Below are 13,319 nucleotides of genomic sequence, written 5' to 3'. Positions count from 1 at the left end.
AGGACATCAGTGAGGCATCAGGTGAGACCTGAATATGGCCTGCAGCTTTGGTAACCTAAGGGACCCACATACAGTGGGGTGCTCCCTCCCAGAACATTCCCCCTATTAGGCACAAACTATACCCAAACACCTATTTTCACAGAGAGATTCTTTATTAAGCTGGCAAGAAAAGTAAAGTGGATGTTTTCTGGCAGAAAACAGCAGCAAATGACCTTGCAGGTGTGATATTTTTTTTCTTTTAAAGAGGAAAAAAGGGGAGGTCTGTGTTAGGATGGGCTAGGATATGGTGGTATGTTTTAATTGGCACATTAGTTAGGTGAACCAAAGGGGCTTTTGATTGCTGGCCTTGAACACGTTGATAGGTAGACCTTGGTGATCAGCCTTAGGAGTCTGGCATCAGAAAGTGTCCAAATAAGGGAACAGACCTTGGTGGCTGACTTTAAGGATGTCATCTATGGCTTACAAGGGAGAGAGAAGTGGGAAGGGCAAGGCCTGCTGGCGCCGTGTTTGCTATGCTCAGGTTGGCTAGAGCCCTTCAGTAACTGTGGAATCACAGCTTCAATGTCGTTTTTTCGCCAAGTTTGATAACTACACCGAACTTTGCAGTCTTAGCTTTGTTTTTAGGAAACAACAAACTATTGGGGTAAAGGGGGCAAAATGCCTGTGATGAAGTCTCTAATGGTCCAGAAACAAAGAGGGCTCATATGTGTGCATGTGCACTATGCGGATATACAGAAGGAAGAACAAAGTGACTGTGGCAAAGGCTGACACTTCTTTGTATTATTTGTGCAATTTTCCTGTAAGTGTCATACTGTTTTAAAATGAAGAGTTTAAACGTTTAAATTTCTATGGAGTTAGGAAAACCTTTAGGTATGGTAGAGTTAATTTCCCTCCTTTTCGTGGTCACCCAATGGAATAGCTTCCATTGTTGGCACTCAGATGAATGGTAACACAAATCTGTGTCTCTAGACTGAAGATAATTTGCACAGTGATGAATTCTCTGCTTCTTCAGAGCCAGTTTTCTCATCTCACATGCTACAATTCGTACCATCCCACCCTAGTGCTACCATGGTAACTGTCTGATATAGGATACCAATATGGTTTCATTCTGCAAGTGCACAGATCCACTTACATCTAAGATTAGAAAGAGCTGGGTTATTTCTCTGGCCTCTGAAACTCTTGATATTGGGTCAGATCATACTTAATTCATATTCCTATCTATTATTAGAAGTCTGGGGAGGGGTGGGGAGTAATCTAAGCCAGCTGTGCAAATCACAGAACAGCTTGACTGTACCTCTGAAGTCAGTCTAGAGGTTAATGCTGACCCGAAGCGATAAGATTTCCTCAGCCTAGGTTTTCCTCTTTCCTCCACTTCCACACTCTTTGTTTAAAGACAGAGCATCACATAATTAAAGACCAAAAGAGAAGCACCAGGAGTTAAGAGTAAGAAGAAAAGCAAAGCAACACATTTCACGTAAGACCTTAAACAGGTTATTTCATTTGCATTGGTCCTGACAATGAACTTATGTGATGTCATAGCTTCTTTGACCTTACTCTGTATGATCGTTACAAAAAAAAAATTAATAACAGCAGTTGAGTACTTAGATGAGCTAAACCCTGTCCAAATACTTTACCTAATTATAACCCAATCCTTGCAACAGTTCCTTGCTTTTGCATAACATTAATACTATGCTATGCATATTTTACAGATGAGGAAGTCCATAAATATCTAATGGCTTGCTTGAGGTGATGTGACCACTCAGAACAAGCATTTAGGCAGCTTTTCAAAGTAAATCATCCCCTTTCTCTCTCTCTCTTTTTGGCGTGCTAGAGATCAAGCTCAGGGCCTTGAGGATAAAAAGCATGTGTTTCTTCCACTGGAGCCATACCCTCTGCAACTCCAAGTGAATGATCTCTTGTTTTAAATTCCAAGTCACTTTGTAAACAATGACCAGTTTGCCTACCTTGTTCAAGGGTTCTGAAAGTGGCATTCATAAATACCAGTCACCTGCACCTTGGCAGATGGGACACCCAGGAAGTGGGTGGGCCATGCCAATCATTAATTAGGAATGTACATAAATGTCCATAGCTGGGCTATTCATTATTGCTCCAAATTGGAAAGAACCCAAAGCCTGGTCCAACAGAATGGCTGCAATGGGATGTATTCACACTATGGTATATTACAATGGGACTCAGACAATGGGATACATTGAGTCAATGAGGAAGCACAGAGCTCCACAGACAGCATGGGTGAAAGAAACTCCCAGATACCACACTGCGTGTGAAAGAGACATAGTAGGCAAACCTCCCACAGTCTTTCACCTCAACAACAACAACAACAACAACAACAACAACAACAACAAAATATAGTACATAGTTTGCCAATGGTTCAGAAGTCAGGTTGGCAGTTGCCTTTGGGTAGGAACCAACTGAGGGGCCATGGGGCCAGTTTGTTATGTGTGAGGAGGATAGAAAAGTTTTGCTGCTAGATTTAAGAGGTGCCTAATTTGAGTGTCCATATATGAGATTCAATGCTTAAGACTACTGTGCTTTATGTATCCAAATACACATATAGACAGAAAACAACTGAAGACCAGCATGGAGTTTTTACTTCAGAGCAATGTGTAACTTCAGAATGAGCCCGGCCACCTCTGTGCCTGAGTATTATACAGACTATCTCCAAATGGCTCTGGGCTGTTCTTTGTGGTGAGGACAATGGAGGGTTCATCCCAGCAAGCTGACCAGGCTCCCTCTTCCATTTATCCATGTGGCCAGGGACCAGTGCTGGCCTTGGTTGTAGTGTGGCTCTGGGAATTTGCGAGGAGTAGACCATTTCCTTAAAGTAAAAAGTTTGTAAGAGCTAGAGGACCGGGACATCTGCCTAGAGATAGTGTCTTCTTTTAAAAAAGAAAAGGAGAAGGTGGGGAGGAAGAGGAGGAGGAGGAGAGGAAGAAGAAGAGGAGGAGGAAGAGGGGGAGGAGGAGAAGAAGGAAGAAGAGGAGGAGGAGAAGGGGGAGGATGAGGAGGAGGAGGAGAAGGGGGAGGAGGAGGAGGAGGAGGAGGAAGAGGAGGAGGAGGAGAAGAAGAAGACGACGACGACGATGACAGATTAGGGGTGGGTGGGGAAGAAAGGGTAGATCTTGACTTGAAGGAAATTCTTAAAGAATCAATAATAACAATAATAATATATTTTAAAAGAAGTCACCCAGCTATGCAGTAAAGAAATAAGTCTCTACTAGCTTCACCATGGATAATATGACCGAAGTCTGGTCACTCACTGTGGTGCCACTATTGACCTTGTTTTCAGGAATCTGAATTTGTCTAGGAATTTCCCCGAAATACGTCTAGCTCAAACCAGTTGAAACCAGTGACTCACTGCCTAGGAATGCCAGGTGTTTGATGGGTGGCTATTTGCTACAAAGGGTCAAATATTCCATTCCAAGCTGCTGTTTTCTGTGCAGGTGGCCAACTGCTTCATTTTCCTTGTCTGTAAACACCTCTCTCCACACCTTAGGACACCCTATCTGTAAGCACCCACACACCCTTTTTCTCCTCGAGAAAGTGGATTTGAGATTTGGGACTTTCCATCTCCTCGTATTTAGCAAGCCTGTGAACAAACTCTTTTGCCAAACACGGCGGCTTCAAACATATTTGATGGCCAATGACAGTATTAGGCATTTCTCTAATGTTATTTTTATTTGTTTGTTCACTCGTTCTTTTTAAAGACCATGCTTTAAAACTAAGACTTTCTTTTCAGGACTGTGCTCTTACTGTCCACCTCTCCCAAACCCTTAATAAGAGTGTGAGGAGGATTTGAAATAAAAGGAAGGACCAGCAACCCACTGAGTGACCCCACTGCTTCTCTCCAGCAAGAAACCAAAGTTTCTGCTCTTAGGCAAGAGAGCAAAATCATTTGAGGAACATAAGACCTCTCAGAATAAGGCCTAACCCAGACAAAAGCCAAACACAAAAACCACGGCTGTGCTCACAGCTCTTGTAGATTACCAACTTGTTCCTTTCTACTGTTTTGCGTCATCTCTGGGTGCTTTAATTCCAACATGAGAACCTCAAATCATTCCTAGTAAAGAACAGCTCTGCACGAGGCCTGAGATATAATCACTTCACAGAGGAAGAGATCCATGTTGCCAGCAAGCAAGAGGGAGAACCAGGATTGCAACCCAGAACACCTGTTTGGAGCTGGGGACCGAACCCAGGACCTTGTGCTTAAGCGCTCTACCACTGAGCCAAATCCCCAACCCTGCTTCAAGGGTTCTTGATGGTAAGATGGCTGCAGCTGTACTCCATCAACAGAAGGCACATATAACAGGAGAGAACAAATATCCATTAATGAAGAAAGAATAGCCAACCACTCTTTGATGATCATTTTCTCCCTACGTTTCTGGTAATAAGACACTAGAACAGCTGGGCTTGGTGGTACATGCCTTTACAATCCCAACACTTGGGAGCAAAAACCGGTTATTCTTTGTGACTTTGAAGTCATCCTGGTCTACAGAGAGTTTTCAGAAAAAACTTCATGAAAAGACTAACAAGCTAAAGAACTGTTTGAACTGTAATATTTTGGATTTTAGAGACCATATATTAGTTGTACCCTCTGAAGGACTCAAACTGGAAGCAAGGTTTGTGAAAACAGGGGTCTTATCAACTGGTCCTGCAGACTATCCGAAGTGGGAAGTGGCAAAGACTATGTTGGTTCTCCTGGCCTCACTGTATCAGTGTAGTAAGTGGTACTACAATACTCCATGTGTTGGCCTCTAGGCAACAATTGATTCACTCTTCTATGAAGAAACAGAGACAGGACACTTGGGAGAAGGCAGCATGGGGATCAGAAGTTCAAGGCTAGCCTCAGGTATGTAGCAATCTAATGGTCAACCTGGGCTCCATGAGACTTGTGTTTCAAAACAAGCAATAAGAGGAGAGAGAGTCTTTCCCTTTTCTGTCTATCTGAGCTACAGGATATATTCAAAGGGTAGAGACAGCAGAAAAATCACCATCTGTTTCTAAAACACACTAGCTTTGATTGTAAGCTTTCTGTTTACCCACTGCTTACCCAGACAGCCATAAGAACCCCCGAAGAAAGGGTGAAATCCAATGAAACCTGTCTTAGAAAGAGTATTGGAGGCCATTACACCAAGGAGCCAGTCCAGCTCCACCTTAAATGGCCATGACCAACTGACTTTACTTTTTTACTGGATAGTTACTATTCAGACTCTCTTCAGAATGTTCAGAATGGTTCATGCAATGTCATACATGAACCATTAGTCTGAGCCTGACTGAGCTGGTGACTATTTAAATGATACAAAATGGTGATTGATAGCCTTCAAGAGACTCTAACAATAACCAAAGTCTCAACAAATAACATGGTTGGGAGTCCTTGTCTTAGTTATTTCTCTACCCACAGTAACAGAATACCTGACTGAAAAAATCAACAGAAGAAGGGTTTACTTTGGTTCACAGTTTGAGGGTACACAGTCCACCATGGTGAATGAGGTGGTTCAGTCTCTGTCAGTGGGAGTTTAGTGTCTACTTGCTTATTATCTGGGCTGACCAGGAAGCAGAGAGAATGAGAGCAGAAGCAGGGTTAGTCTATAACCCTTAAAGCCTTTTCTCATAATAGAAATACCGAGAAAGCTACTTAACAAAGACAATAGGAGATTGGTTTATATGGCTTCCTGGCTCACCCTTGAATTCTGGTTATTTAACAGTGACAAAAGTGTCAGAACTAGGAACTAATGCTTGATAGCTATATGTGAGGTGCTTTTGTAGAAAAGTTGGGTTGTTGAATTTTAAATATTTACAGTTCTAACATACAACTGGCACTTGTTTGTGTCGTTCCTGTTTTAAGATTACCCATGAACTCTCGCTGTTAGCAAGAACTAGGTCATTCTCAGGTAGGGCCCGAAGATTAGAAGCTAGATGACTGTCCAAGGAAGGGGAAGATGAGGCATAAAGTATGCTACTCCTTTCCCAGGATGTGGAGAAATGCACCATGGGCGTTCTACTGTGCAAGACGTTGACAGTAAGTCGACATGTCTTTTTCTCATGCACTAACACACATTGCTTTGGTGGGACTGTTATAGAGAAGATTGGAGCCTGAGTGAAGGCTTATGTGGTTTGAGCACTTGTGGGGCTTTCTGTAACAACTGAGGGCAGCCAGGCCAGCTGGGGATTCTGAGATACTGTACTGAGTGTGCCTTGGAAGTGCTCCTAGCAGCTGCACCTAGAATAGAGTGGGTGTTCATTTCTCAGCCTTCCCCACCAACCGGGAAAAACAGGGCAGTGGGATGAGAAAGTCTGAAGCCAAATGTCTTGGGTGCTGGCCACTGGACATCACTGGCAGCAACTGTCATCACACCTTGTTCTATGGAAAGAAAGGGCAGCAAGCAGGTGACCAGACCGTGCACATGTGGGTGATCAGCAGCCAGAGACTTCCAATCCAGTGGTCCAGCCTCAGCTTTTCCAGTGACACAGCCTGCACTCCTGCCTTTCAGCAGAGAAGTCTCTCTCAGCAGAGTGTGTAGCCAAGTGAAGCAGAAGGCTGTTTACCGAGGTTGCCTGACTTAGGCATAAAGTACAGACGTCCACTTTTTACATGTGTGACCTTGAGGGAGGATGGCCTTCCCCGGCTCAGTTCTCTTGTCTGTTATAGGGCTTCCCCCAGCTTCACAACGGAACTGCTGAGAGGACTTGGTGAAGTCCCATGCCGTGAGTACCCACTGTGCGTCGGATACCTACTAAGGATGCTAAACTCACTGCTTCCCTTGGAACAGGCGACGCCTCTGAAGAGACTCCAGGTCTGCGGATTTGGGTCAGAGTTTTTGTTTTGCGTTTTAGTATTAATTGTGGTTAACTTAGGAGCCCTGTGTTTTCCTGGTTACCACCTTCCCTTGCTCAGGTACTCATGCCTGTCAGTTCCTTCCCTCTGCCAAAAAAAACCCCAAAAAACAAAACAACAACAACAACAACAACAAAAAACAAAAACAACAACAACAACAAAAAAAAAACCCAAGGATCTGAGGCTTCCTAGCTTTTCTGTGCTTCTGTTCATCTAGTATTTCATCGCAGCCTCATTCTGTTCCCATCTAACAGCTTGGAAAGCACAGAGAGTTGGAGATCTTCGGTGGCCACGTATCCATCCCAGCAGGGGAAGCAGTAAGGAAAAAGGAATCCCAGACCTACTTTGGATGAGGAAACACGGCACCGGGCAAGGGCTAGGAGGATACCCAAGCCTTCCACTGAGTGTGGGCCAAAGGGCGGGGTCAACCCATCATTAGTGCAGGCTTAGGTTGGGTGACTGGAGAAGCCCAGATTACACTGCTGTGCCTACTCCATTCTGTCCACTCTAGGACCTGACAGGACCTCTCTCTGTGCTTCTGTACCTTCTCGAAAGCTCCTCCTGGGCCTGCTCTAGTTTTTCTCAGCGTGGATTCCAATGGTACTTTCCATTCGCCCACCTCTCTTGTTGCCTCCCCTCACTCCTCAGTGTATTTGTGGCTGCTGCCAAGACATTGGGAGAGTTAGATTTTTCTCCTTGACAGAAACTCTTCTGAAGATCTCACTTGGGAGGACATCACTGGAACTGACTCAGCACAGATCTTCTGGGTAACATATATCCCAAGCATTAAAAGGAAATCCTTCCTTTGGGTACCGACATGAAGATGATGTGTTTCCTTACTCTGGAAGATCACCTGATACCTACTGGCGATGGCATCATTGCCAGGGGTGGGACAGTGTGCCTTGCAGCTCTGCTCAGGTGTCTTGGAACACACGGTTGCTATAGGCATGTTGCTCACATGCACTTCAGATCATCAACAATAATGCTTTATAGCAGCCCAGCAAAGAAGTTATCAATACACAGACAGCAAGCGCTGGCATTGTGATTCACTTACATTCTATATTTTTAATTATGTGTATGCATGTGTATCTGTGTATGGGTATATGCACATAAGTGCAGGTACCCCATGAGGCCAGCAGAGGGCATCGGATCCCTTACAGAAGGTGGTAGACCACTCAAGATGAGTTCTGGGAACTGAACTTGAATTCACTGAAGGAGTAGTGCATGCACTTAGTCGCTTTTCCAAGCCTCTCACTAAGTTTTGCCTATCTGGTAAGTTTCAGTGAAGACCGCCATGAAAACATGGGCTTGATTCAAGTAGCTTCTTACATAAGGGATCTCTAGGGCTGATTTCAGTGTCTTCCAGTAAAAGTTCAGTAAAAACCAAGGCAGGAAGAAGGGGAAGTGAGCCTGTCCTCTGCTCAGACGCTGAGCTTGTGAAGCTGAGCTGGAGGTCAGCCCCGCAGACCACTAAAGCCTCAGCCTGTGCCCTACTCACTCTGCTGACATGGCCAATTGGAATTATTCTTTTTGTGAGTAGTATAGTGGGAAAGCAAACTGTAATTCTTCTAGTCAATCAGGGTGGCAACTTACGGCCCCTGACTCATACTCTTCAGTTCTGACACAAACTCCTCTTTTTCCCTCGGGTTTCTTGCCCAAGAAACAGAATTGTCTAGCACAGCAAACAGTCTAGCATGGACTCGCCTTGCTCTGTAATGCGATCTGCACTTTGAACCTCTGAGTAGGGGCTTTGGGAATGGCAGAGTTAGAGGCCCCTTGGGTGGAATATCATGGAATGGGTGACTCAGACTCAGAGCTCCTCAGCTACAGGGTGGTGAGCCTTCGTATGGCTGTTAAAATGACCCAATTTTGATATTGTCAAGAGAGAATGAAGCTGGACTGGGTGGTGCATGCCTGTGTGGAATCCCAGCTACTTGGGAGGCTGAGACAAGAGGATCACAAGTCAGGGCCATTCTTGGCTACAGAGTCTCAAAATAAAAAGAAAAATGAGGGCTTGTGCTTGCCTACTGTGTGCCAGGCTCTAAATTCAATCCTCAAGACTGAGGTATAAACATTATTTAGCACTTAAATTAATGTTCATTAATAATATAGGCATTCTTTTCAAATTCTAGAAGTAGCCACTCTTTCTCCCGTTACTGCACTAATTCTTAACTCTTAGACACTTGATCCTTTCAGGTGACAGAGTCACAAGTACTAGATTAACCGTCAGAAGATACAAGATTTTAATCTCAGTTTGGCACTAGTATCTCTCTGGCCACATGACTCAGAATGGCTTTTTAAAAAGCAAATAATTTAAGGTCTTAAATCACACCGTGAATTTACGAAATTACATCAGACATTGGAACGTGCGCCTGACTTGGACACTCATTAAAAATAGCCACAATTTTGAAGCGAACCTGGTCTACCTAGTGATTTCCAGCCTGGTCTACTGGTCTACATAGCAAATTCCAAGCCAATGGAGCCTCTCCCCCGCCCCTCGCCAAAAAAAGCCAAAGCAAAAATGGAACCCCTATATAAAACAAAACAAACACATTAAAAACAAAACTTAATGGCTTCACTGCAAACAACAACCCCAAACGGATACAAAACCAAACCAAAAACCTTTATCAGAATCTGAACCAAAGTAGCAGTGGTAGCTTAACCCAGACAAATGACTTGTGACCTCCCCTTTTTAGAGGTGGGGTTTCTCACTAGGTTGCAGATCAGCACTGACCCTTGGGCTAAAGTAACTCCTGCTTCACCCTCTTGACTAGCTGGGGCTGTAGGCATGCGCCCCTGGACTAGGCTCTCAACGTTTGTTTCTTATGCGTTGTTCATTCTGCAGTGCTCTACCACATCTCAGTAGCGTTTCTCCAAGGAAACCCACAAACAACAACAAAGACTAAAAAACAAAAACAAAACCACCCTTGAATACACAAATTAATGTGCTCTTCGACAAACGTGGGAATCGAGTTTAAGGATGCTTCTTCAAAGAACTAAAACACTCTTTGAAAAAAGCATGTTTCTGTTTATAGCAATTAAAGGAAACATGATATAGTCTTGTTTTCCACTACTAATTGTTAGGGACGTGGAGAGTTGGATGTTTTGCCAGAATTAGTCATTCTGTGGTGAACATTTTCTGTGAAATAGAAACTCGGAGGGCAACTAACATTTTCAGTGTTAGACAAATTTTGCCTTTCTTGAAATGAAACTTACAGACAGGAGGAGTCCCCAAGGCTGACATCAAGTCAAAAGGGAAAAACAGTTTTACTAAAATTAAAATACCCAATATTGCTACAAGTTTGGCAAATAGAGATTTTTTTTTAAAAGCAAGAAAATGTGGATTCTCTCTCATTGGCTGTCAGAGACCAAGGCAAGACTACTAACAAGGAATGACTACTGGGGTACGGTCACACTCATCCATGGTGGTCCTTCATACCATGGGTAGCAGTTATGAGCCTAACTCCCTCTGCCAGTTAAGGACTGGATGCAGGGCTTTGGGTAAAGCCTTGAAGTGTGTCCTGTTCTTGTTAAAACACTGGCCTGCTCTTCCCTCTCTCACCTGTGGTGGGGGGTGGGAGAGTGATTGACAGCTGTCCAGAAGGAAGCCCATTGGTGGGCTTGGAATGAAGGGATAGAGGGTCACATGGAAATCGGCCCACATCACACCCTCATTAACCTCATTGTTCAACAGACTCACCAAGTAGATGCCGGGCAACTATATATATTCAGGACCCTCTAAAGGGCAGGGATTTGGGACAGTCTCAATAGAATGAAAATTCCCCATTTTAGGACATGGCCCATAGATATTAGCACCTTTTTATTTTGATACTGACTCACTGCATAAAACTGACACTTGAGGAGAAAGCACTCGAAAGGAGATCGGTAGGACCTGAGCAAAGTGAGAGAGGGTGAGACCTCTCCTCCGGTCCATCTCAACTCCTAAAGACCTGTCCTTGAAAGGCAGTATCAGCACCACCCACTTACACAGAGGAGATCCTTACAGAATTCATGATGTCCTTGTTATCTGTGAATGACAGCTCTAATTCTACAGGAGCTAACCCATGAAATGCCTCTTCCCACTTCTTTGGCTTCGGAATGAACGCTGAAAGTCTGGGATTAAATTAGAATTCCTGTCTCCTATATTTGGTTCCCCAGAAGTTATGAGAAAGGGAGACGGGATGAAGTCCTTTCAGAGCAGAGAGACCCAAATGACATTCTTGAAAAACTTTCCCAGCACTCACAGACACCTGTTCAGAACAAATTTCAGGCTTGGGATTCTGCAGATAGCTCCCAGTGAAGATTCCAGTATTCCTTCCAGGAAGTGAAATGTGGGAGTGAACACCCCCCCCACACACACGAGCCCACACACACACACACACACACACACACACACACGAGCCCCCCCCCCCCCCCACACACACACCAGAGATCAGAAGACCTGGGCTGCATACCACTCCCTTACAGGCTCAGGCCTAGACTCTGCCATTACATAGCTCTACACAGCCTGGCTTCTTTCAGAACTTGAAAATGATGAACAACATATGCAGAAATCTACCAATGCTTGATTCTGAGCTTCAAAAGTGTCACTGTGCTAACAAGTCCGTAGGAAACCACCCAGCCCATCAATATAGGGAAATGTCAGGTTAACTCAAAGTTCTTATCAGAGTCCCAATTTAGTCACTTCCACATAGAAGGGGACGGACTGGCTTTCTAATAACTAGGATTACTTCTTCCTCTCGGTGCAGTTCTCAGGCCGACCTCTGCTACACTAGCCTTCTCCTCACTTTCTGAAGTCTGGCGCTTTTCAACGTCCTTTCAAAACACTATGGTTCTCATTCGTGAAGCAACAGGAAAAACTGTCTGCCTTCAGGCAAATGTTAAGAAAATAAAAAACACGCCAGACCAGGCTGGGTACGGCAGTACACCACTAGTCCCAGCTAGTCCTAAAGTTAAGCAGGATTGCTGGACTTTAGACGGTGTGGCCAGGCTAAGCAATACAGCTAGACTTCTGACTCAAACAAACAAAACCAAACAACCAAACGGCAAATAAAAAGCAAAACCAGTAGAAAAGCACAACAACGTGTGATACTTTTTAAACAGGTTGTAGCCACAGCATAGGGCCAGCAAACTGTCATGACTCCCCCAACAAGACACACACAAGCAGTAGGCTGGCACAGCAGGGGCCTGGGAGCTGAGGCTGGAGAACTGAGGGTTCGAGGCTGATCTGGGCCACTAAGTACAGAGCTTCATAGCAGTGCAAGCTCTGAACTTGCCAAGCTACTAGCTGGTGTGGGCTGCCATACTATCTGCGTGGCTTGTAAAGGAAGGCTCTACAGATGTGGGCTTCCTTTCTTATTAGGGACTTCAGTTTTAAAGTAATTTTCAGGATGATTTTGGAATGATTGAGCTTTTGAACTATAAGCATTCTCTTTCTCTCCCTCTCTCTGTCTCTCTCTCTCTGTCTCTCTCTCTCTCTGCCTGTCTCTCTCTCTCTCACACATGCACGCACGCACGCATGCACGCACACACACACACACACAGAATATCTGAACTTAACTGACAGCTGCCTTCCCAAGACCTTATTGTATTGGTACATGCCTCAGCAGGGAAGCCCAGGCTGCCTACCTGTTCACCAAGAAGACCCTGCTCTGTTGGCTAACTGGTGCTGTCTGCCTGTAGCTCAGTCCTGCCAACAGCCTCCTGGCTTCCTCCAGCTCTGGGAGAAAGCCTCTCATTCAGGTAGGGGGTCCCTGTGAATATGGTGCTGGAGAGGGTCTTCAGGAGACTCTAGGGCTGCAGGGGAAGGAGGCCACTTGTGTGGATATTCTGCCTTCTGCAGAGGTCTCCTGAAGTGCTTTCCATTCTTAGGCGTATCAAAAAGACACATTCCTTTCAGCCACTTTCTCTGGAGCACCCCAGCTCCTCTAGCCACGCCCAAATGGGCTAGGTCAGAGCCCCACAAGAAAACAAACAAGGCTTTGAGTCTTTTGTGACCAAATCAAAGAGCTGTTCAAATTCAGAGTGAGAGAGAGAGAGAGAGAGAGAGAGAGAGAGAGAGAGAGAGAGAGACAGACTCCACCACACACTGTTTACTATTTTCAACAAACACACCCAATCAGAAAGAAGAAATCTGGGTTTAGCTAAACCATGGAAATGTTTGTAAACTCTTGGCTGTTGCTGCCCACTGAATGGAGTCTCTGAAATTAACCTTTTAAGAGTCGATGTCTGAAATTAAAAGAAAACAACAACATCATCAACACCACCAACAAAACCCCTGGATACTCTAGCCCTGGAAAAAAAAAAAGGACTGCTTGCCAAATTCAAATTTGCCTTGGCAAGTTGCTTACCAAAGTAACAATTCATCCCACTGTGAGGTTACAAAGAAAGCATTTCCCCTTGACTTTGGAGAGAATGCCTTTCATGTGATCTCCAAATTATGTCACTTACTTTAAAGGTACACCAA

The 13,319-nt window shown here is 44.6% G+C and overlaps 1 protein-coding gene across 13 annotated transcripts in view; it reads right to left on the bottom strand.

The window, feature by feature from the left end:
- Window positions 1–13,319, bottom strand: part of Rin2 (Ras and Rab interactor 2) — a 216,751-nt gene that overhangs the window by 12,521 nt on the left and 190,911 nt on the right. The gene's annotated exons all lie outside the window — the stretch shown is intronic.

The sequence above is a fragment of the Rattus norvegicus genome, chromosome 3 (assembly GCF_036323735.1).
Source record: "Rattus norvegicus strain BN/NHsdMcwi chromosome 3, GRCr8, whole genome shotgun sequence".
Classification (NCBI taxonomy): Eukaryota; Metazoa; Chordata; class Mammalia; order Rodentia; family Muridae; genus Rattus; species Rattus norvegicus.
The sequence above is the reverse complement of the archived record's forward strand: the minus strand, read 5'-3'. Positions and strand labels throughout refer to the sequence as shown.